Source organism: Aethalodelphis obliquidens, unplaced genomic scaffold, assembly GCF_003676395.1.
Source record: "Aethalodelphis obliquidens isolate GAN/ISIS:26980383/991018 unplaced genomic scaffold, ASM367639v1 scaffold51, whole genome shotgun sequence".
In the NCBI taxonomy this organism is placed as follows: domain Eukaryota; kingdom Metazoa; phylum Chordata; class Mammalia; order Artiodactyla; family Delphinidae; genus Aethalodelphis; species Aethalodelphis obliquidens.
This window is the reverse complement of record NW_020837995.1, coordinates 390502-413417: the sequence shown is the minus strand read 5'-3', so window position 1 is coordinate 413417 and position 22916 is coordinate 390502. Positions and strand designations below refer to the sequence as shown.

Sequence of the window (22916 nt, the reverse complement as noted above, 5' to 3'; positions counted from 1 at the left end):
AAGACACTGATGAAAGAAATTAAAGATGATACAAATAGATGGAGAGATATACCATGTTCTTGGATTGGAAGAATCAACATTGTGAAAATGACTCTACTACCGAAAGCAATCTATAGATTCAATGCAATCCCTATCAAACTACCACTGGCATTTTTCACAGAACTAGAACAAAAAATTTTGCAATTTGTATGGAAACACAAAAGACCCCGAATAGCCAAAGCAATCTTGAGAACGAAAGAAGGAACTGGAGGAATCAGGCTCCCAGACTTCAGACTATACTACAAAGCTACAGTTATCAAAACGGTATGGTACTGGCACAAAAACAGAAAGATAGATCAATGGAACATGATAGAAAGCCCAGAGATAAACCCACGCACATATGGTCACCTTATCTTTGACAAAGGAGGCAGAAATGTACCGTGGAGAAAGGACAGCCTATTCAATAAGTGGTGCTGGGAAAACTGGACAGCTACATGTAAAAGTATGAAGTTAGATCACTCCCTAACACCATACACAAAAATAAGCTCAAAATGGATTAAAGACCTAAATGTAAGGCCAGAAACTATCAAACTCTTAGAGGAAAACATAGGCAGAACACTCTATGACATAAATCACAGCAAGATTCTTTCTGACCCACCTCCTAGAGTAATGGAAATAAAAACAAGAGTAAACAAATGGGACCTAATGAAACTTAAAAGCTTTTGCGCAGCAAAGGAAACCATAAAGAAGACCAAAAGACAACCCTCAGAATGGGAGAAAATATTTGCAAATGAAGCAACTGACAAAGGATTGATCTCCAAAATTTATAAGCAGCTCATGCAGCTTAATAACAAAAAAACAAACAACCCAATCCAAAAATGGGCAGAAGACCTAAATAGACATTTCTCCAAAGAAGATATACAGAGTGCCAACAAACACATGAGAGAATGCTCAACATCACTAATCATGAGAGAAATGCAAATCAAAACTACAATGAGATATCATCTCACACCAGTCAGAATGGCTATCATCAAAAAATCTAGAAACAATAAATGCTGGAGAGGGTGTGGAGAAAAGGGAACCCTCTTACACTGTTGGTGGGAATGTAAATTGATACAGCCACTGTGGAGAACAGTATGGAGCTTCCTTAAAAAGCTACAAATAGAACTACCATATGACCCAGCAATCCCACTACTGGGCATATACCCTGAGAAAACCATAATTCAAAAAGAGTCATGTACCAAAATGTTCATTGCAGCTCTATTTACAATAGCCCAGAGATGGAAACAACCTAAGTGTCCATCATCGGATGAATGGATAAAGAAGATGTGGCACATATATACAATGGAATATTACTCAGCCATAAAAAGAGACGAAATTGAGCTATTTGTAATGAGGTGGATAGACCTAGAGTCTGTCATACAGAGTGAAGTAAGTCAGAAAGAGAGAGACAAATACCGTATGCTAACACATATATATGGAATTTTAAAAAAAAAATGTCATGAAAAACCTAGGGGTGAAACAGGAATAAAGACACAGACTTACTAGAGAATGGACTTGAGGCTATGGGGAGGGGGAAGTGTAAACGGTGACAAAGTGATAAAGAGGCATGGACATATATACACTACCAAACGTAAGGTAGATAGCTAGTGGGAAGCAGCCGCATAGCACAGGGAGATCAGCTCGGTGCTTTGTGACCGCCTGGAGAGGTGGGATAGGGAGGGTGGGAGGGAGGGAGACGCAAGCGGGAAGAGATATGGGAACATATGTATATATATAACTGATTCATTTTGTTGTGAAGCTGAAACTAACATACCATTGTAAAGCAATTATACTCCAATAAAGATGTTAAAAAAAAAAAAAAAAAGAAAATGACAAATCAAACTTAAAGTCACAGAAGATTTTAATCTATTAGAGAATTCAAAAATAGCTGTCATGAAGAAATTCATCAAGAAAACACAAAAAGGCAGCTCAATGAGCTCAGGAATAAAATCAACGAACAGGGGCTTCCCTGGTGGTCCAGTGGTTAAGACTCCACCTTCCAATGCAGGGAACATGGGTTCAATCCCTGGTCACAGAACTAAGATCCCACATGCCAGGTGGTGTGGCCAAAAAAACAAATAAATAAAATAAAATATAATCAATGAACAGAAGGAATATTTTAGCAAAGAGATTGAAACTCTAAAAAAGAACTAAGTAGGAAATCTGGAGCTGAAGAACTCAATAAATGAGATGAAGAATGCATTAGAAAGCACTGGAAATAGAGAAGACCATATGGAAGAAAAATTCACAAGCTCAAAGACAGAAATCTAGAAATGATTCATGTAGAAGAGGAGATAGAACTAAGTTTTGTGTTTTCTTTTGTTTTTTAATGAAGAAATTCTATGAGAACAATCTAACTACCTTAGGAAAAGCAACATAAGGATAATGGGTACCCCAGAAGGAGAAGGGGGGAAGAAGGGAGCAAAAAACTTATTTAAAGAAATAATAGCTGAGAATTTTCCAAATCTGGGGAAGGAACTGGATATATATGTTCATGAAGCTAATACTACACCTAATTATATCAATGAAAAAAGACCTTTTCCAAAACACATTATATTAAAACTGTCAAAAGTCAGTGACAAAGAAAGAATTTTAAAGTCATTGAGGGGAAAAAAGACAGTAACCAATAGGCTATCAGCATATTTCTCAACAAAAACTCTACAGGCCAGAAGAGAGCAAAATGACATACTCAAGATACAGAAAGATAAAAACTGTCAGCCAAAAATACGCTAACCAGAAAAGTTATCATTCAGATATGAAGGAGAAATGAAGTCTTTCCCAGACAAACAAAACAAAAGTTGAGGGATTTCATTACCACTAAACCTATTTACAAGAAATGTTGAAAGGAGCTCTTATACCTGAAACAAGAAGGCAAAAGTACGCAAAACTTTGAGTAAGGTGACAAATAGTATAAGAAAATTAGAACTCTATATCAGAATAGATTATAAATTGTTAAACAATTATAGGATAAAGGTTAAAGCGGAAAAAGTATTAAAAGTAACTATAGCTACTTCAATTTGGTAATGAACTCACAACATAAAAAAGGACAATTTATGACAATAAAAACATGAAAGGGAAGAGGAATAGGACAAAATCTGTATAGGCAAATGAAGACAGGATGCTCTCAGCAGAAAAAGAAACTATAGTCCTAAAAAGGACTATTTTATCTATGAGATGTTTTATACAAATCTCATGGTAACCACAAAAAAAATTTGGAACAGAGACATGAAACATGAAAAAGAGGAAACAGAAAAACATCATGGAAAACTACCAAACCAAAATGACAGAAACGCAAGGAAAAAGAAACAATGGAGATAAAGAGGAACCAGAAAACAAAAGATAAAATGGCAGGACTAAGTCCTCATCTGTCAATACTTACCTTAAATGCAAATGGATTGAATTCACTAATTAAAGGACAAAGAGTGGCTGGATGGATTAAAAATCAAGACCCAACTCTATGCTGCCTCCAGGAGACTCAGCTCAGCTCTAAAGACAAACAGGCTCAAAGTGAAGGGATGGAAGATGATACTCCAAGCAAATGGCAGCCAAAAGAAAGTGGATATAATTAATACTCATATCAGGCAAAATAGACTTCAAGGAAAAAAGGAAACAAGAGATAAAGATGGACATTATATAATGACAAGGAGGACAATCCATCAAGAAGATATAACATTTATTAATATATATGAACCTAACATAGAAGCACCAAAATATATGAAGCAATTATTAATAGACCTATAAGGAGAAATTGACAGTAGCACAATAATAGTTGGGGACTTTAACATCCCACTACATCAATGGATAGATTATCCAGACAGAAATTCAACAAGAAAATATCAATCTGAAATCATATGGACTTAATAGATTTACACAGAAGACCCCATTCAAAAGCAGTAGAATACACATTCTTCTCAAGTGCACATAGAACATTCTCAAGGATAGACTAGATGTTGGGATACAAAGCAACTCTCAGTAAATTTAAGAAGACTGAAATCACATCAAACGTCTTTTCCCTACACAACAGTATGAAACTAGAAATGAGTTACAAGAAGAAATCTGGAAAAATCACAAATATTTGGAGACTGAACAACATGCTACTGAAAAACTATTGGGTCAATGAAGAAATCAAAGGAGAAATTTAAAAAATATATGAAGACAGGGCTTCCCTGGTAGCGCAGTGGTTGAGAGTCCGCCTGCCGATGCAGGGGACACGGGTTCGTGCCCTGGTCTGGGAAGATCCCACATGCCGTGGAGCGGCTGGGCCCATGAGCCATGGCCGCTGAGCCTGCGCATCCAGAGCCTGTGCTCCACAACGGGAGAGGCCACAACAGTGAGAGGCCCGCGTACCACAAAAAAAAAAATATATATATATATATATATGAAGACAAATTAAAATATGACATACCAAAATCTATGGGATGCAGCAAAAGCAGTACTAAAAGAAAAGTGTGTGGCAGTACAAGCCTACCTCAAGAAACATGAAAAATCTCAAACAATCTAACCTTACACCTAAAGGAGCTAGAAAAGAACAAATGAAGGCCAAAGAAGGAAATAATAAAAATCAGAACGCAATTAAATGAAATAAAGACTAAAAAGATATCAGAAAAGATCAATGAAAGTAAGAGCTTGCTCTTTGAAAAGATAAAAAAATAGAGAAGGCTCAGACAAAATCAGAAATGAAAGAGAAATTACAACAGAAACCACAGAAATACAAAAGATTATAAGGAAATACTATGAACAGCTATACAACAACAAATTAGACAACCTAAAAAATAAATCCTTTGAATCATACAACAAAGACTGAATCATGAAGAAATAGAAAATCTGAATAGACTGATCTCTAGCAAGGAAATTGAAACAGTAATAAAAAACCTCCCAAAAAACAAAAGTCTAGGACAGGGTGGCTTCTCTGGTGAATTCTACCAAACATTCAAAGGAGATTTAATACCAATCCTCAAACTATTCCAAAAAATCGAAGAGGAGGCAATGCTTCCTAACTCATTTTACAAGGCCATTATACTGATACCAAAACCAGACAAGGGCAACACAAAAAAGAAAATTACAGGCCAATATCACTGATGAATATAGATGCAAACATTCTCAACAAAATATTAGCAAACTAAATACAATAATACATTTAAATGACCATGCACCATGATCAAGTGAGATATATTCCAGTTATGCAAGGATGGTTCAACATTTGCAAGTCAATCAACGTGATACACCACATTAATAAAATGAAGGATAAAAATCATATGATCATCTCAATAGATGTAGAAAAAGCATTTGACAAGATTCAACGTCCACTTACGATAAAAACCCTCAACAAATTGGATACAGAGGGAACATACCTCAACAAAATAAAGGCCATTTATGACAAGCCCACAGCTAATACCGTACTCAGTGGTGAAAAACTGAAAGCTCTCTCTCTAAGATCAGGAACAAGACAAGGATACCCACTCTCATCATTTTGTAAAAAAATAAATTTATTTATTTATTTTTGGCTGCTTTGGGTCTTCGTTGCTGTGCCCAGGCTTTCTCCAGTTGTGGCGAGCGGGGGCTACTCTTCATTGCAGTGCACGGGCTTCTCATTGCGGTGGCTTCTCTTGTTGCGGAGCACGGGCTCTAGGCGCGCAAGCTTCAGTAGTTGTAGCACACGTGGGCTCAGTAGTTGTGGCTCACGGGCTGTAGAATGCGGGCTCAGTAATTGTGGTGCACAGGCTTAGTTGCTTCACGGCATGTGGGATCTTCCCAGACCAGGGCTCGAACCTGTGTCCCCTGCATTGGCAGGCAGACTTCCAACCACTGAGCCACCGGGGAAGTCCCCACTCTCATTATTTTTATTCAACATAGCATTGGGAGTCCTAGCCAGAGCACTTATACAAGAAAGAGAAATAAAAAGCATCCAAATTGGAAAGGAAGAAATAAAACTGTCACTATTTGCAGATGACATGATTTTATATATAGAAACCCCTAAAGATTCCACTAAAAAATTATTAGAGATAATAAATGAATACACTAAAGTTGCATGGTACAAAATCAGTATACAAAAATCAGTTCCATTTCTATATACTAACAATGAACTATCAGAAAGAGAAATTAAGAAAACAATCACATTTACAATTGCAACAAAAAGAATGATATACATAGGAATATTTTTTTTTAATTTTTATTTTATTTTATTTTGCTATACAGTAGGTCCTTGTTGGTTATCCATATTCATAGGAATAAATTTAACCAAGGAGGTGAAAACCCTGTACACTGAAAACTATAAGACATTGTTGAAAGAAATTGAAAAAGACACAAAGAAGGCTTCCCTGGTGGCGCAGTGGTTGAGAGTCCACCTGCTGATGCAGGGGACACAGGTTCGTGTCCCGGTCTGGGAAGATCCCACATGCCGTGGAGCGGCTGGGCCCGTGAGCCATGGCCGCTGAGCCTGCGCATCCAGAGCCTGTGCTCCGCAACAGGAGAGGCCACGGCAGTGAGAGGCCCATGTACCGCAAAAAAAAAAAAAAAAAAGACACAAAGAAATGGAACCATATTTTGTGCTTATGAATTGAAGAACAATTTTTAAATGTTCATATTACCTAAAGCAATCTACAGATTCAATGCAATTCCTTTCAAAATCCCAATGACATTTTTCACAGAAATAGAACAAAAAATTCTAAAATTTATATGGAACCACCAAAAAAAAAACCCCTCAAACAGCAAAGGCAATCCTGAGAAAAAAGAACAAAGCTGAGGTATCACACTCCCTGATTTCAAATTATACTACAAAGCTAGAGTAATCAAAACAGCACGGTAGGGACCTCCATGGTGGCACAGTGGTTAAGAATCTGCCTGCCAATGCAGGGGACACAGGTTTGAGCCCTGGTCCGGGAAGATCCCACGTGCTGCAGAGCAACTAAGCCCGTGCGCCACAACTACTGAGCCCGCATGCCACAATTACTGAAGCCCGTGTGCCTAGAGCCTGTGCTCTGCAACAAGAGAAGCCACTGCAATGAGAAGCCTGCACACTGCAACAAAGAGCAGCTACTGCTGGCCACTAGAGAAAGTCCATGCAGAGCAACGAAGACCCAATGCAACCAAAAATAAATAAATTAATTAATTAATTTAAAAAAAAAACAAACAAAAAAACCCAACATGGTATTGGCAGAAAATCAGACATACAGATCAACGGAACAGAACTGGGAGCCCAGACAAAAACCCAAACATATATGAACAACTAATTTATGACAAAGGAGTCAAGAACGTACAATGGGGGAACAGAAAATATCTTCAATAAGGTGTTGGGAAAACTGCACAGTCACATGAAAAAGAATGAAACTAGACCACCATCTTACACCATACACAAAAATTAAATCAAAATGGATTAACAACTTGAATGTAAGACCTGAAATCATAAAACTCCTGGAAGAAAACATAGGCAATATGCTCTTTAACATTGGTCTTAGTAATCTTTTTGGATATGTTTTCTTAGGCAGGGGGAACAAAGTCAAAAATAAACAAATGGGTAGGAATTCCCTGGTTGTCCAGTGGTTAGCACTCCATGCTTTCACTGCCAAGGACCCAGGTTCGATCCCTCGTCAGGGAACTAAGATCCCACAAGCAGCGTGGCGCGGCCAAAAAATAATAATAATAGAATAAACAAATGGGACAACATCAAACTAAAAACATCTGCCTAGCAAAGGAAATCATCAACAAAACAAAGACAGCCTACTGAATGGGAGAAGACTTTTGCAAATCATATATCTGATAATGGGTTAATACTCAAAGTATATAAAGAACACATGCAACTCAACAAAAACAAAAAAACTGATTGAAAAATGGGCGGAGGCTATGAATAGACATTTTCCAAAGAAGACATACAGATGGCCAACAGGCAAATGAAAATAAGTTCAACGTCACTGATTATTAGGGAAATACAAATCAAAACCACAATGAGATATCACCTCACACCTGTCAGGATGGCTATTATCAAAAAGACAAGCAATAACAAGTGTTGGAGAGGATGTGGAGCAAAGGGAACCCCATACACTGTTGGTGGGAATGTAAGTTGGTGCAGCCACTGTGGAAAATAGTATAGAGATTCCTCAAAAAATTAAGAATAGATCTGCTATACGATTCAGGTGTTCCACTTCTGGGTATTCAAAGAAAACAAAAGCACTAATTTGAAAAGATATACGTACCTCTATGTTCATTGCAGCATATTTACAGTAGCCAAGATATGGAAACAACCTATGTTCTTATCAACAGATGAATGGATAAAGATGTGGTATATATATACCATTCAGCCATAAAGATGGTATCTTGCCATCTGCGACAACATGGATGGACCTTGAGGGTATTATGCTAAGTGAAATAAGTCAGATGGAGAAAGACAACTATTGTATGATTTCACTCATGTGGAATATAAAAAATAAGTAAATGAACAAACAAAACAAAACAAGGGGACTTCCCTGGCAGTCTAGTGGTTAAGACTCCACCCTTCCACTGTAAGTGGTGAGGGTTCAATCCCTGGTCCAGGAACTAAGATCCCACATGCCACATGGCATGGCCAAACAAACCCAAACAAACAAACAAACCAACCAAAAACCTCAAAAAACCCCACATAGACACAGAGAACGGATTGGTGGTTACTAGTTGGGAAGGGGGTTGAGAGGGAGGGTGAAATAAGTAAATGGGGTCAACTGTATGGTGATGGATAGAAACTAGACTTTTGGTGGAAGGCACACTGTTGTGTATTCAGAAATAAAATTATAATGTTGTACATATGAAACTTACCTCAATTAAAAAAATAAAATAAAATAAATATGCCATTTCCCAATCAAACTGAAAAATGAAAGTTACATCAACTTGAAGCGGAAAAAAAAGTTTTCCTTATATTGAGACCAAAACTCATTTTACTTGTTAAATGAAACCTTTAGTTGGGGAAAAACTGATAGAGTTTTAAAGGTAAATAACACCAAAGAATCTGGGAACCACTAAAATTATGGTGGAAGAGAACATTCAGAGAGACAAGTAAGCATTTGCTTAGAAAGGAAGAAAATCTCTTTTATAGCTGAGTCAAAGATGTTGTTATTGCAGGGGAGAAATACCTTTCAAAAAGAGAAAGGCAAGCAAAGAAAAGAGAATAAAGATGCAACAGAATCATATTAAGAGGTACAGACTAGAAGTACCTTTTGCAACAGATTGTAACAAACAGTGCCAGGGAATTAAAAAAGAACTCAGGAAGGAATTAGAAAACTATTGACCAAATCTGTGATCTCTGACTACAGCTGCCAACTGGGTTGCAAGACATATGGGTTGCAAGTGTGGTTTGTGTTCATGAAAAAACCTTCAGAAGGGGCCTGAGAAAATAGCAGTTATGAGCAGTCATGTAGCATTTATAATAATAATAATTATTATTTTCTTTCTTTTTTAAATTTATTTATTTTTGGCTGCGTTGGACCTTTGTTGCTGTGCGCAGGCTTTCTCTAGTTGCGGAGAGCGGGGGCTACTTTTCATTGTGGTGCACGTGCTTCTCATTGTGGTGGCTTCTCTTGTGGAGCATGGGCTCTAGGCGCGCGGGCTTCAGTAGTTGGGGCACGCAGGCTCCGTAGTTGTGGCTCATGGGCTGTAGAGCACAGGCTCAGTAGTTGTGGTGCACGGGCTTAGTTGCTCCATGGCATGTGGGATCTTCCCTGACCAGGGATCAGACCCATGTCCCCTGCATTGGCAGATGGATTCTTAACCACTGCACCACCAGGGAAGCCCCCAATACCTTTATTTCTAATGATAATATTTACATGTGCCTTTGTCACGCTTACTCTGTGCTTGACCCTGTCTTAAGCACTTCTAGTGTTTTAACTCACTTAATCCTCACAACATCCCTAAAAAGCAGGCATTATTATCCTTGTTTTACAGTTAAGGAAAATAAAGCACAGGAAAATTAAGTTCACATCCAGGAGTCCCTGCTCTAGAGTTCTTGCACCTAATTATCCACATTTTAGAGATGAACTAGAATTAAGTTTATGACTCATTTCATATTTTACTGAGAAAATAGGAAAATCTAACTAAAAACTACTTCGTCTTCTTCACCAAGCTACCGAACTACCTGGGCCTATACCTCTCTGCCTTCTTTCCTGTTACAATGGATGAACTATTCTCACTACCATCTAAGGCCAATCCCCTCATTTGTGTACAAGACTCCAATCCCTTTTCCTTACTCATGGGCTCTGCTCTTCTAGTTATACCCCCTCTCCTGCGCCATCAATTTCTTCCTCTATAGCCTACAGATAGGTTACAGTATCTCCCATCTTTGGAGAAAAAAAAAATTTGTTTCTACCATGACACTGCCTATTTTCTCTGCTCTCCTATGTCAATGTCAGTGTGAATTACGTTTAGTCACATATAACACAAAATCCAGAATAGAGTAGTATATATAAGGCAGGGTTTGTTTTCTTTTATATAAAGGAAGCTCAGAGGTAGATATTATGGGTTCTTATTGTCCCTAGGGACCCAAGCTCCTCTGTCTTCCTGCTCTGCCATCCTTAGCGTAAAACTTCCAGCCTCAATATTACCTCATGACCCAATATGGCTACTGTACTCCAGACATTTTATCTATGTTCCAGGCAAATAGAAGTAGAAAATTGGAGGAGGGAAAAAAGAAGTAAATCCTAGGCTTTCCTCTGCACGACTGTACTGAAAATGCTTTTGCCAAGTTCACCAGTTACTTCCATATTTTCAAATTTCATATTAAATTTTCTGTTCTCATCTTATTGAACTCTCAGCAACATGGGACACACTAACCCCTCCTTAGTTTTGAAACAATGCTTTCATCTGACATCAGAGACTCCACATTCTCCTAGTTTCTTTGTACTTCATTGGCTGCTTCTTAATTTCCTTTACTGGATCCTCCTTCTCTTCCCAATCTCTAAAGATCAGTTGCCTCAGGCTTCATTTCTTGGTCCTCTTCTTTAGATACTCTGTTTCCCTAATGATCTCATTCAGTCCCATGACTTTAAATACTCTCTATATGCTGCTGATCCCATCAGTTTATTATCTCCAGACATGACTCTGTCCTGAATCCTAGACTCATATATTATCTCCACTTGGATGCCTAATAGGGATCTCAAGTATAACATGACCAGAACAGGACTTCTAATTCCTACCTTTAAAAAAAATCTTCTCTTCTCCCTCAATCTTTCCCATTTCAATTAATGGCACTACCATTCACACAGTTCCGCTGGACAAAAACCTCAGAGTCATCCCTGATTACTTTATTTTCCTCCCCTTCCTCATCCAATCCTTTAGAAAGTCTGGTCTACTTAATGTCCAAAATATATCTCCAATCCAATAACCTCTTATACCGCCAACATTCTTGCCCACACCATCATTGCCTCTCATCTGGTTTATTTATTTATTTATTTTTCATCTGGTTTATTATAAGAACCTCTAACCCTTTCCCTTCCTCCAGGCTTGTTTCCACTGATGGTCAGGATTAATAGTTACAAGAAACAGAAACTAACCACTGATTTAAGCAGAAAAAGAAATAATTTGAAGGAATACGGGCAGGGAATTTGGAGGTAAACTGGTGTGCAGCATTGGTAGGGTGGATAAGAGAACACAGCAGATAAAATCATGACATGCCGTGCATGGAAACAACCCCCATGGATACCATCCCCAGTGGTCTAGGATGCTGCCACTAGTTTTACCATGAAGGGGCAGGCAGTGACTGTCTGTCTCAAAGCAACTCTGCAGAAGGAAAGAGCAGAACTTTAAGAAGCTTTTCTTCACCTACCTTCTCACTGCTACCCTCCACCATAGTGTAGCCCCCAGTCTCTCTTTCTCTCCTCAGTACCCATCTTCTTCCCCCGCTTCCCACACACTCTAATTCAAGACAGACTTTTTAGTTTCCCTAAGGGTTTCTCACAGAGGTAGTGATTATGGTGGTTCATTCCTGGATTCTATGCTTCCCTCTTACTTTACATTTTCTCCACGGTTGATTTTAGAGGAAAAAGCCAGTGACCTGAGCTTATTTACCAGTTGCTCGTGTTCTCTGGTTCTTTACAAGTTCCTGTAGTTATTGGAGGAGGTTATTGCATTGTTATTGAAAGGACGGGTTGGCCCAGAGATATTTTTAACCCCCAAATTGTACAACTTAAAGGAGGCTGATTTAGTGTCATCGATGCAATAATCCCCGGGAAAGGATCTGGAATACATTGTGGATTCACGTTCATCTTAATTAACTCAATGAATACTTGGGTGGTTATTGTAAGCTAGGTGTGGTGCTGTGTACTAGGGGAAAAAACAAAAAAAGGAATTGTCCCTGCCCTCTAGTGGAGGAGGAGAGGAATTATCTATTATAATTATAATATTGTAAATAAAGATAATTGCATACCTTAATAGAGCCATGCACAAGGTCATTAAGTATATAGGGTCCTTGGCAAAGTGCTGTTTCATGGAAAGGTAACATGTGAGCAGAGAACTTGAAGAATGTGTAGGAGTTTTCAAAGAAAGCGAACAGAAGGAAAATGTTACAAGCAAAGAAAAAGTACAGCGTGAGGCAAAGAAAAAAGGCTTGAGAAAGCATGGGAAAATATAAAATAGATCAGTATTTCTAGAACATAAACTGTGAATGAAAATAGGTGCTGTAATTCATTGCTGATAGGTGTGTAAATTGGTTCAACTCTTCAGGAAGGCCGTTTAGCAATAACTCAAAATATTAAATGCATATACTATTTGGTCAGGAATATGTATCCTCCAGCATTGTTTGTAATAGCAAAAGATTTGAAACTACCTAAATATCCATGAAAGAGGGAATTGGTTAAATAAATGATAGGATATCCAAACAATGGAAGAGTATGCAGTTATAAAAAAGAACGAAGCAGATCTGTAGGTACTAATATGAACTAGATTTCAAGACATACATTGTTAAATGAAAAAATCTGGGTGCTGAGCACTGTGAATACAACATTATAATTTTTGATTGTTTTTTGGAGGGGGCGGGGGTGACTTCACACAGGTGCATAGAATATCTGGATGAGTTCACAGGGAATAGGTAACAGGAGCTGTCCCCTGAAGATAGGGACTGGGGATCTGGAGTGGGAGGCAGTGACTGACAGGTTCTAAAATGGTCCCAAATCATCTCTGCCTCCTAACATTCATGCCCATGTGTAATCCGTTCCCCTTCGAGTGTGGACAGGATCTGCAACTTGTTTCTAGACAATAGAATACAACAAAAGCGATGGATGTCACTTCTGTGATTATGTTAAATAGGACTGTAATTTCCATCTTGCTAGCAGACTCTACTGAACTTCACACTTGCTGGATTTTATGAAGTAAACAGCCATTCAGAGAGGTCATATGCCAAGGAACTGAGGATACCTCTGGCTGGTAACCCACAAGCACAAGGAACAAATCCTGCAACAGTGACGTTAGCTTGGCATCCTTTCCCAGAGGAGCCTCAGATGAGCCACACCCAGGACTCAGGTGAGCCATGCTCATATTCCTGACACACAGAAAATGATATAATAAATGTGTGTTGTTTTAAGCTTCTAAGTTCACGGTAATTCATTAACACAGTTTTAGATAACTAACACAGAACCTGACTTATTTTTCTTGTAATACATTTTTAATGCTTTTAATCATGTACCTGTAAAACCTACTTAAACAGACTTATTTTTCTTGTAATACATTTTTTTAAACATCTTTACTGGAGTATAATTGCTTTACAATGGTGTGTTAGTTTCTGCTTTATAATAAAGTGAATCAGCTATACATATACATATATCCCCATATCTCTTCCCTCTTGTGTCTCCCTCCCTCCCACACTCCCTATCCCACCCCTCTAGGTGGTCACAAAGCACCGAGCTGATCTCCCTGTGCTATGCAGCTGCTTCCCACTAGCTATCTCTTTTACATTTGGTAGTATATATAGGTCCATGCTACTCTCTCACTTTGTCCCAGCTTACCCTTCCCTCTCCCCATGTCCTCAAGTCCGTTCTCTAGTAGGTCTGCATCTTTATTCCCGTCCTGACCCTAGGTTCTTCATAACCATTTCTTCTTTTTTTTTGGATTCCATATTTATGTGTTAGCATACGGTATTGTTTTTCTCTTTCTGACTTACTTCACTCTGTATGACAGACTCTAGGTCCATCCACCTCACTACAAATAACTCAATTTTGTTTCTTTTTATGGCTGAATAATATTCCATTGTATATATGTGCCAAATCTTCTTTACCCATTCATCTGTTGATGGACACTTAGGTTGCTTCCATGTCCTGGCTATTGTAAATAGTGTTGCAATGAACATTGTGGTACATGTCTCTTTTTTTTTTTTTTTTTTTGCGGTACGCGGGCCTCTCACTGTCGTTGCGGAGCACAGGCTCAGCGGCCGCGGCCCACGGGCCCACGGGCCCAGCCGCTCCACGGCACGCGGGATCTTCCCGGACCAGGGCACGAACCGCGCACCCTGCACCGGCAGGCGGACTCTCAACCACTGCGCCACCTGGGAAGCCCCATGTCTCTTTTTGAATTATGGTTCTCTCAGGGTATATGCCCAGTAGTGGGATTGCTGGGTCATATGGTAGTTCTATTTTTAGTTTCTTAAGGAACCTCCATACTGTTCTCCATAGTGGCTGTATCAATTTACATTCCCACCAACAGTGCAAGAGGGTTCCCTCTTCTCTACACCCTCTCCAGCATTTATTGTTTCTAGATTTTTTGATGATGGCCATTCTGACTGGTGTGAGGTGATACCTCATTGTAGTTTTGATTTGCATTTCTCTAATGATTAATGATGTTGAGCATTCTTTCATGTGTTTGTTGATAATCTGTATATCTTCTTTGGGAAAATGTCTATTTAGCTCTTCTGCCCATTTTTGGATTGGGTTGTTTGTTTTTTTGATATTGAGCTGCTTGTAAATTTTGGAGATTAATCCTTTGTCAGTTTCTTCATTTGCAAATATTTTCTCCTATTCTGAGGGTTGTCTTTTCGTCTTGTTTATGGTTTCCTTTGCTGTGCAAAAGCTTTTAAGTCTCATTAGGTCCCATTTGTTTATTTTTGTGTTTATTTCCATTTCTCTAGGAGGTGGATCAAAAAGGATCTTGCTGTGATTTATGTGAACATAGAGTGTTCTGCCTATGTTTTCCTCTAAGAGTTTGATAGTGTCTGGCCTTACATTTAGGTCTTTAATCCATTTTGAGTTTATTTTTGTGTATGGTGTTAGGTAGTGTTCTAATTTCATTCTTTTACATGTAGCTGTCCAGTTTTCCCAGCACCACTTATTGAAGAGGCTGTCTTTTCTCCATTGTATGTTCTTGCCTACTTTGTAGTAAATTAGGTGACCATATGTGTGTGGGTTTATCTCTGGGCATTCTATCCTGTACCATTGATCTATATTTCTGTTTTTGTGCCAGTACCAGACTGTCTTGATTACTGTAGCTTTGTAGTATGGTCTGAAGTCAGGGAGCCTGATTCCTCCAGCTCCATTTTTCTTTCTCAAGATTGCTTTGGCTATTCGGGGTCTTTTATGTTTCCATACAAATTGTGAAATTTTTTGTTCTAGTTCTGTGAAAAATGTCAGTGGTAGTTTGATAGGGATTGCATTGAATTTGTAGAGATTGCTTTAGGTAGTATAGTCATTTTCACCATGCTGATTCTTCCAATCCAAGAACATGGTATATCTCTCCATCTGTTTGTATCATCTTTAATTTTTTTCATCAGTGTCTTATAGTTTTCTGCATACAGGTCTTTTGTCTCCTTAGGTAGGTTTATTCCTAGGTATTTTATTCTTTTTGTTGCAGTGGTAAATGGGAGTGTTTCCATAATTTCTCTTTCAGATTTTTCATCATTAGTGTATCAGAATGCAAGAGATTTCTGTGCATTAATTTTGTAACCTGCTACTTTACCAAATTCATTGATTAGCTCTAGTAGTTTTCTGGTAGAGGCTTTAGGATTCTCTATGTATAGTATCATGTCATCTGCAAACAGTGACAGATTTACTTCTTCTTTTCCAATTTGGATTTCTTTTTCTTCTCTGACTGCTGTGGCTAAAACTTCCAATACAATGTTGAATAACAGCAGTGAGAGTTGGCAACCTTGTCTTGTTCCTGATCTTAGTGGAAATGGTTTCAGTTTTTCACCATTGAGGACGATGTTGGCTGTGGGTTTGTCATATATGGCCTTTATTATGCTGAGGTTAGTTCCCTCTATGCCTACTTTCTGGAGGGTTTTTATCATAAATAGGTGTTGAATTTTGTCAAAAGCTTTTTCTGCATCTCTTGAGATGATCATATGGTTTTTCTCCTTCAATTTGTTAATATGGTGTATCACATCGATTGATTTGTGTATATTGAAGAATCCTTGCATTCCTGGGATAAACCCCACTTGATCATGGTGTATGATCCTTTTAATGTGCTGTTGGATTCTGTTTGCTAGTATTTTGTTGAGGATTTTTGTATCTGTGTTCATCAGTGGTATGCATGTGCCTTTTAAACTACAGTTTTCTCTGGGTAAATGCCCAGTAGTGGGATTGCTGGGTCATATAGTTATTCTATTTTTAGGTTTTTAAGGAACCTCCATACTGTTCTCCATAGTGGCTGTATCAATTTACATTCCCACCAACAGTGCAAGAGGGTTCCCTTTTCTCCACACCAAGCAGGTTTTGTCCATTCCAAGCAGGTTTGGCCAGTAAGACAGGTACCATCTTCCCCCAGATCCCAGCCAATGGCTATCGTATCTCACTGGGAGGGACATGCCGCCAGCATTTCTCATCTCTCTAAATTCCACGTTGCAGAGGTTAAATTTGAGATAAGTGTGCCAAGATATCAAAGTCTCCCTTCTTACACCTGGTTCCCACTCATTGAGCAGAGGCTCTACCTGAGGCATGGCAGGATGAGAATACTGGGACCCCAATTAGCCTCACCCAGTGTGTTCATAGGGTAGTGTTATGGTGGAGTTCCACAGCAAGAGAGGCAAGCCAAGAAGACCAGAGATTACTGCTCTACCCTGTGGCCTGCTAATAAAGCAGGGGAATCATTCCAAGAAAAGCAGGCAACTATCTCCACCCAAGTCCTGAAGCAGTGGCTGAGATTTTTCTCACTGGCAGGGGTGGTTCTTAGGGGCTGTGGCACTCTCCCCAAGTGAACTGACTTTAATTGAAAAAAGAGCATGGTGGCAATATATGGCAGGTCCACAGCTAACATCATACTCAATGGTGAAATGTTGAAAACTTTTCCTCTTAGGTCAGGAACAAGACAAGGGTGTGCCCACTCTTACCACTCCTATTCAACATAGTACTGGAAGTCCTAGCCAGAGCAATCAAGCAAGAGAAAGAAATAAAAAGTATCAGAACTAGAAAGCAAGAAGTAAAATTGTCCCTATTTGCAGATGACATGATTTTATATATAGAAAATCCTAAGGACTCCACCAAAAAAAACCAAAACAAAACTGTTAGATCTAATCAATAAATTCAGTAAAGGTGCAGGATGCAAAAATTTTTTTTTATAAATTTATTTTATTTTTATTTATTTTTGGCTGCTTTGGGTCTTTGTTGCTGCGCATGGGCTTTTTCTAGTTGTGGCAAGCAGGGGCTGCTCTTCGTTGCGGTGGCTTCTCTTGTTGCGGAGCACAGGCTCTAGGCGCACGGGCTTTGGTAGTTGCGGCACACGGGCTCAGTAGTTGTGGCACACAGGCTTAGTTGCTCTGCAGCATGTGGGATCTTCCCAGACCAGGGCTTCAACCCGTGTCCCCTGCATTGACAGGTGGATTCTTAACCACTGCGCCACCAGGGAAACCCAGGATGCAAAATTAACATGCAAAAATAAGTAGCATTTCCATACACTAACAATGAATTATGTGAAAAAGAAAGTGATCCCATTCACAATAGCATCAAAAATAATGTGAGGCATTTCAAGGCTGAGGGTCAAAAACAATGGAGATTTAAATTGTAAGCCATTAAGAGGTAGCTGGAAGCTCCGTGAAAGGAACAAAGTAAACTGTAGGCCAGCTAGTTTACCAGAATCACGGAAAGAGACAGCTATAAAGAGTCCTCAGAACAAACCCAGAGACTGGCCTCAAAACCACCTGTAGGAAGAGGCCTGAATTTAATTGACTGGAAGAATTTATGCCCTAGGGCATTGTCAAAAACAATAAAGCAATCAGCCACCAATTAGTGTAAGCCTATGAGCTGGGTATGATATAGAGGCAGACAGCTGAACAGAGAGATCAGGGAAACAGTCAAAAAGAGCCCTGCTAAAAACACCCAAGATGATTATCCGTATTCCTAAGCCTGCGCTCTTCAGGGTGTGACATCAGAGGCTATATGCTGTGGAGGAAATAGACATCCTCAAAATAATCCAGCCAAGTCACTAAACAAACAACAACAAGCCTTGGATGGGGAGGATGACATTAGTATCCAGAACTGCTTTATCATCTCAAACATCCAGTTTTCAGCAACAACAACAAAATTATGAGAAATATAAAGAAAAGGAAATTGTGACTCATACGTGGGGGGCCGAGGGTGGGATTGGGGAGGGGGAGGCAACAGAAACTGCCTATGAGCAGGCCCAGAAAATGGGCTTAACAACCAAAGACTTAGCAGCAGCTATTATAGATATATTCAAAGAACCAAAGAAAGTCATGATTAAAGAAGTTAAGGGTTATATGATGATAATTTCTCATCAAGTAGAGGATATAAATAGATAGAAATTACAAAAAAGAACCAAATGGAAATTCTGAAGTTGAAAGTAAAATAACCAAACTGAAAAATTTACTAGAGAAGCCCAATGGTATCTTTAAATTAGCAGAAGAATCAGTGATTTGAAGACGGATTGATAGAGATTTTGTAATCCAAAGAACAGAGAGAAAAAAAATAAAGAAAAATAAACAGAGACTCAGAAAATGTGAGGCATACTTAAGGGCACCAGCATATGCACACTTGGAGTGCAAACAGAAGAGGAGTGAGAGAATGGAGAAGAAAAAATATACAACGAAATAATGGATTAAACATTCTCGAATTTGATGAAAATACTAATCTACACACCCAAGAAACTTAATGAATTCCAACTAGGATAAATGCAAAGAGATTCAAAAACAGACACATCATAATAAACCTGTTGAAAGATAAAGACAAAAAGAAAATATAGAAAATGGGGGGAGGAGGAATATGTGCTCACAAGATACAGATTTATTGTAAAGATAAAGTAATTAAGACAGTGTGGTATCAGTGCAGAGAAATACAAATGGACCAATAAAACAGAATAGAGAACCAAGAAAAGGACTCATGCATATGTGGAATTTGATTTAGACAGAACTGGCATTGCAGATCCATGAGGTATTGAGTGCCTATGCAAGAAATGGTCTGGGACAATTGGGTATCGATTTTGAAAAAAAAGAAATTTAATCCCAACCTAACAGCAAAACAAATGTGAAGGCAAAACTTTTAAAAACATTTAGAAGAAAACATAGAGAATATCTTTATGATTTTACATTTGGGAAAGATTCTTAAGATACACATTAAAAAAATTCAAACCAGAAAAGAAAGTATTGCTAAATCTGCTCATATTAAAATTAAGACCTTCTATTAATCAACACATCATAAAGAAAGTAAAAATAAATAACATATTTAGAAGACATAACTAGGTGAAGGTACTTGCCACACATTTAACCAACAAAAGATTAGTTTTCAGCATACAAAAAACTAAAAAAAAAAAGATGTAACTTATGAATAAGCACCCCCTAGTGATAGGCACAGAGTTAAGGGACAAAGTAGGTGATTAAATAGTTAATCCCACTAGGGAATTGTAAATAAAGAAAAAGTATGGATCTCCCGTGTAAGTTAATGATCACTCAAGAAAGCAGGTTTGCTTAACCACAAAATCAAGCAGGCTTGCTTAGCAACAAAACCATGCAACAGAAGCATGAGACATGCCCCCAAATTATAAAACAATGGTGGCATGAGACCCACATCCTGCCCAGTGAGCTCGGTAAGTTAATGACTCCTAGGACATGCTCTCTGCACACATAGAAAACAATAATTTACGGAAAGGTGACATTTCAAAGTGAAAGACCCTTACTGTACTGAGACCTGAAATAATTTTTCCGTAATGCCATGACAGTCCTGGCTTGACCATGTAGGGACAGGAAATCTCCCCTGCCCAACCTGGAGGAGGAGATGATGATGGAAGTGTGACATCTACTCAAGAATGAGGAAGAAGGTGGTATTTTCCCCCTCCCCACTTTTCCTTTGATTATAAAAATGTAACCCACTAAGTACTCAGGGCAGCGCAATGCTTACCTGTCTGCTTGTAAGCTTCACAAGCGTCCTATTCTAATAAATCACTTCTTATCTATCACTTTGCTTTGAATTCTTTCTGTGCAGAGACATAAAGGACCAGAGCCCTCCAAAATGCCACCTAGTGGTTTCACTAGAAGATAAACAAGAATAGTTCTTAGTGAATCAGTAATATTGTCTCTTTAGCTGGATTGTGAGTGATTGCATTTTATTTTATTTTATTTTATTATTTTTTTTTGGTACGCGGGCCTCTCACTGTTGTGGCCTCTCCCGTTGCGGAGCACAGGCTCCAGACGCGCAGGCTCAGCGGCCATGGCTCACGGGCCCAGCCGCTCCGCGGCATGTGGGATCTTCCCGGACCGGGGCACGAACCCGCGTCCCCTGCATCGTCAGGCGGACTCTCAACCACTGTGCCACCAGGAAAGCCCTGTATTTTATTTTTAATCACTGTATGGTAGATAGACATGAATATGTTTAAAATATTCTTTTGTGGAGTTTCAGTATTTAATAACGATAACATGACAAAAACAAACAAAATAAATGAAAATAAAACAGAAAGAAGGAATTAATAAAGAAAAACCTGACATTAATAAAATGGGAAGCTGATACATTGTAGAAATAAGAAGAAAAACCAGAAAACAGAATGTTTTAAAAGGTTGATAAAATCTTCTGTTAAGGATTATTAAGGAAAATAAAACAAACAAATATATGAAGAATGTATAAGGCAATATAACCATAGAAACACACAAAAGAAATAAAAGTAGCTAATACAGACTTAGGAAAGGTTTACTATGTGTCAGACAATGTTTTAGATATTACATCATTTAAATTCCACAAGTATAAGTATTATGTCATTTAATTTTCACAACAGTTTTATACATGAGATAGCCTTTATTGTTACTTCTATTTCCCAAATGAGAAAAACTTAGCAGAGAGAGGTAAGAGAAATTCCCCAAGTTTACATTGCTAGTGAGTGACAGATCTGGGATTGGAATCTAGGCAGTATACGTGTTTAATCCTTCCTCAACATTGTCTTTCTTCAAATGTTTATCTCATAGACTATTAGAGTCCAGAAGATCCTTACAGACCACTTAATCCATTTCTCTTATTTTGTGGTAGAGGATCTTTTTTTGGATTGTCCTAAAAAATGGAACAAACTTTCTGGAGAGACTTAGAAGCGTAAGTGCAGATGTTACTGACCTAAAGAACAAATACAAAATTTATAAGAGAATGTGACGTGCAACTCATGGCAATAAATTTGAAAACATAGAAGAAGGAAACAATTTTTGAGCAAAATACAAATGATGAAACTGACTTAATAAGCAGGGAAAAAACCTAAAGTGAAACCAATAATCATATTAAAAATTAGAAGAGTAATTAAAGATCTACCTTTTAAAAACACACCAGTCTCAGATGGTTTTATAGCAGAGCATATATCATTTTTAAAGAACAGATATTCCTATCTTATTTAAATTATTCCACACTATAGGAAAAGAAGAACTTAAAATACATTTTATAAGACTAGCTTACACTTAATATTAAAACATAATAAAGATAATATGAAAAGATAATAGATGAACTTTATCTTTGAATGCAGATGCAAATAGTCTAAATAAAATCTTTGCAAATCAAATCCAACAGTCTATTAAAAGAAAATCATTTCATGACTAAGTAGGACTCCAGGAAACAGTAATAGTTTAACATTAGAAAACCTATGTCTTCAATTCACCATGGGAACAAAATAAAGGAGGAAGATCACATGATTATATCGAGTGATATAAGGCATTGTCAGCAGCCGTTTCTAATAATAACAGCTAATGTTTAAGTGCTTGCTATGTGCCAGGCATCGGTTCTAAGTGCTTTGTTTGCATTAATGTACTTAATTTTCCTAACAAGTGTATTGCTACAATCATTATTATTGCTATTTTACAAAAGAGAAAACTTGAACTCAGAGAGGTTAAATAATGTCCCACATATAGGAAATGATGGAGCCAGGATTTGAAGAAAGGTTGTGTTTCTGTAGAGCCCACATCCTTATCAGGTAGACTACACTGCCACTAAGAAAATCTCTAATTAGCACTAAAAAAAATCACTATACTTAAATATGATCAACATTCATTATTGAAGGCTAACAGTAAACTCTACAATAAAAGGTGAAATTTCTATTAAAATTCAGAAACAAGTTCAGTGTCAGGATCTTTGTGTGGGTGTGTCAATATATATAGCACCATTCTTTCCCTTGTGATTCTGAACAATGTAGAAAAAGCATAAGATGTAATCAGGGAGAAAAATATCAATCATATTACCATTAAAGGCTAGATTAGAGTTCATGGATTGCATCTGTGGGAAATGGACTTTGGAAACTAAACTCCAGAGTTAGGCAGACCTTGCTGACCCAGTCATGGAAGCACCGGCCCGAGGCAGGTCTCCCCTTGTCGGGGGACTAGCCAAGCGTGCCTGATTTATTTTCCTCAAGTGTGTCAATGAGCACAGAGAGCCCAGGAATGTTATGTTTGATTGAGCTCCCTCTATGTGATTCTTCTTATTTAAAAAGATTTAATTTGATTCAATCACAACTTATAAACTACCAGGAACCAAGCAGGGACAACAAACCTT

The 22916-nt window shown here is 38.2% G+C and overlaps 1 protein-coding gene across 1 annotated transcript in view; it reads left to right on the top strand.

Annotated features, from left to right (window-relative positions):
* Window positions 1-22916, top strand: part of LOC113607933 (X-linked retinitis pigmentosa GTPase regulator-interacting protein 1-like) — a 148798-nt gene that overhangs the window by 17741 nt on the left and 108141 nt on the right. The window contains exon 3 of the mRNA XM_027083705.1: window positions 13308-13494. The gene's annotated coding sequence lies outside the window, so the exon portion shown is untranslated. The remainder of the gene's footprint in view (window positions 1-13307; window positions 13495-22916) is intronic.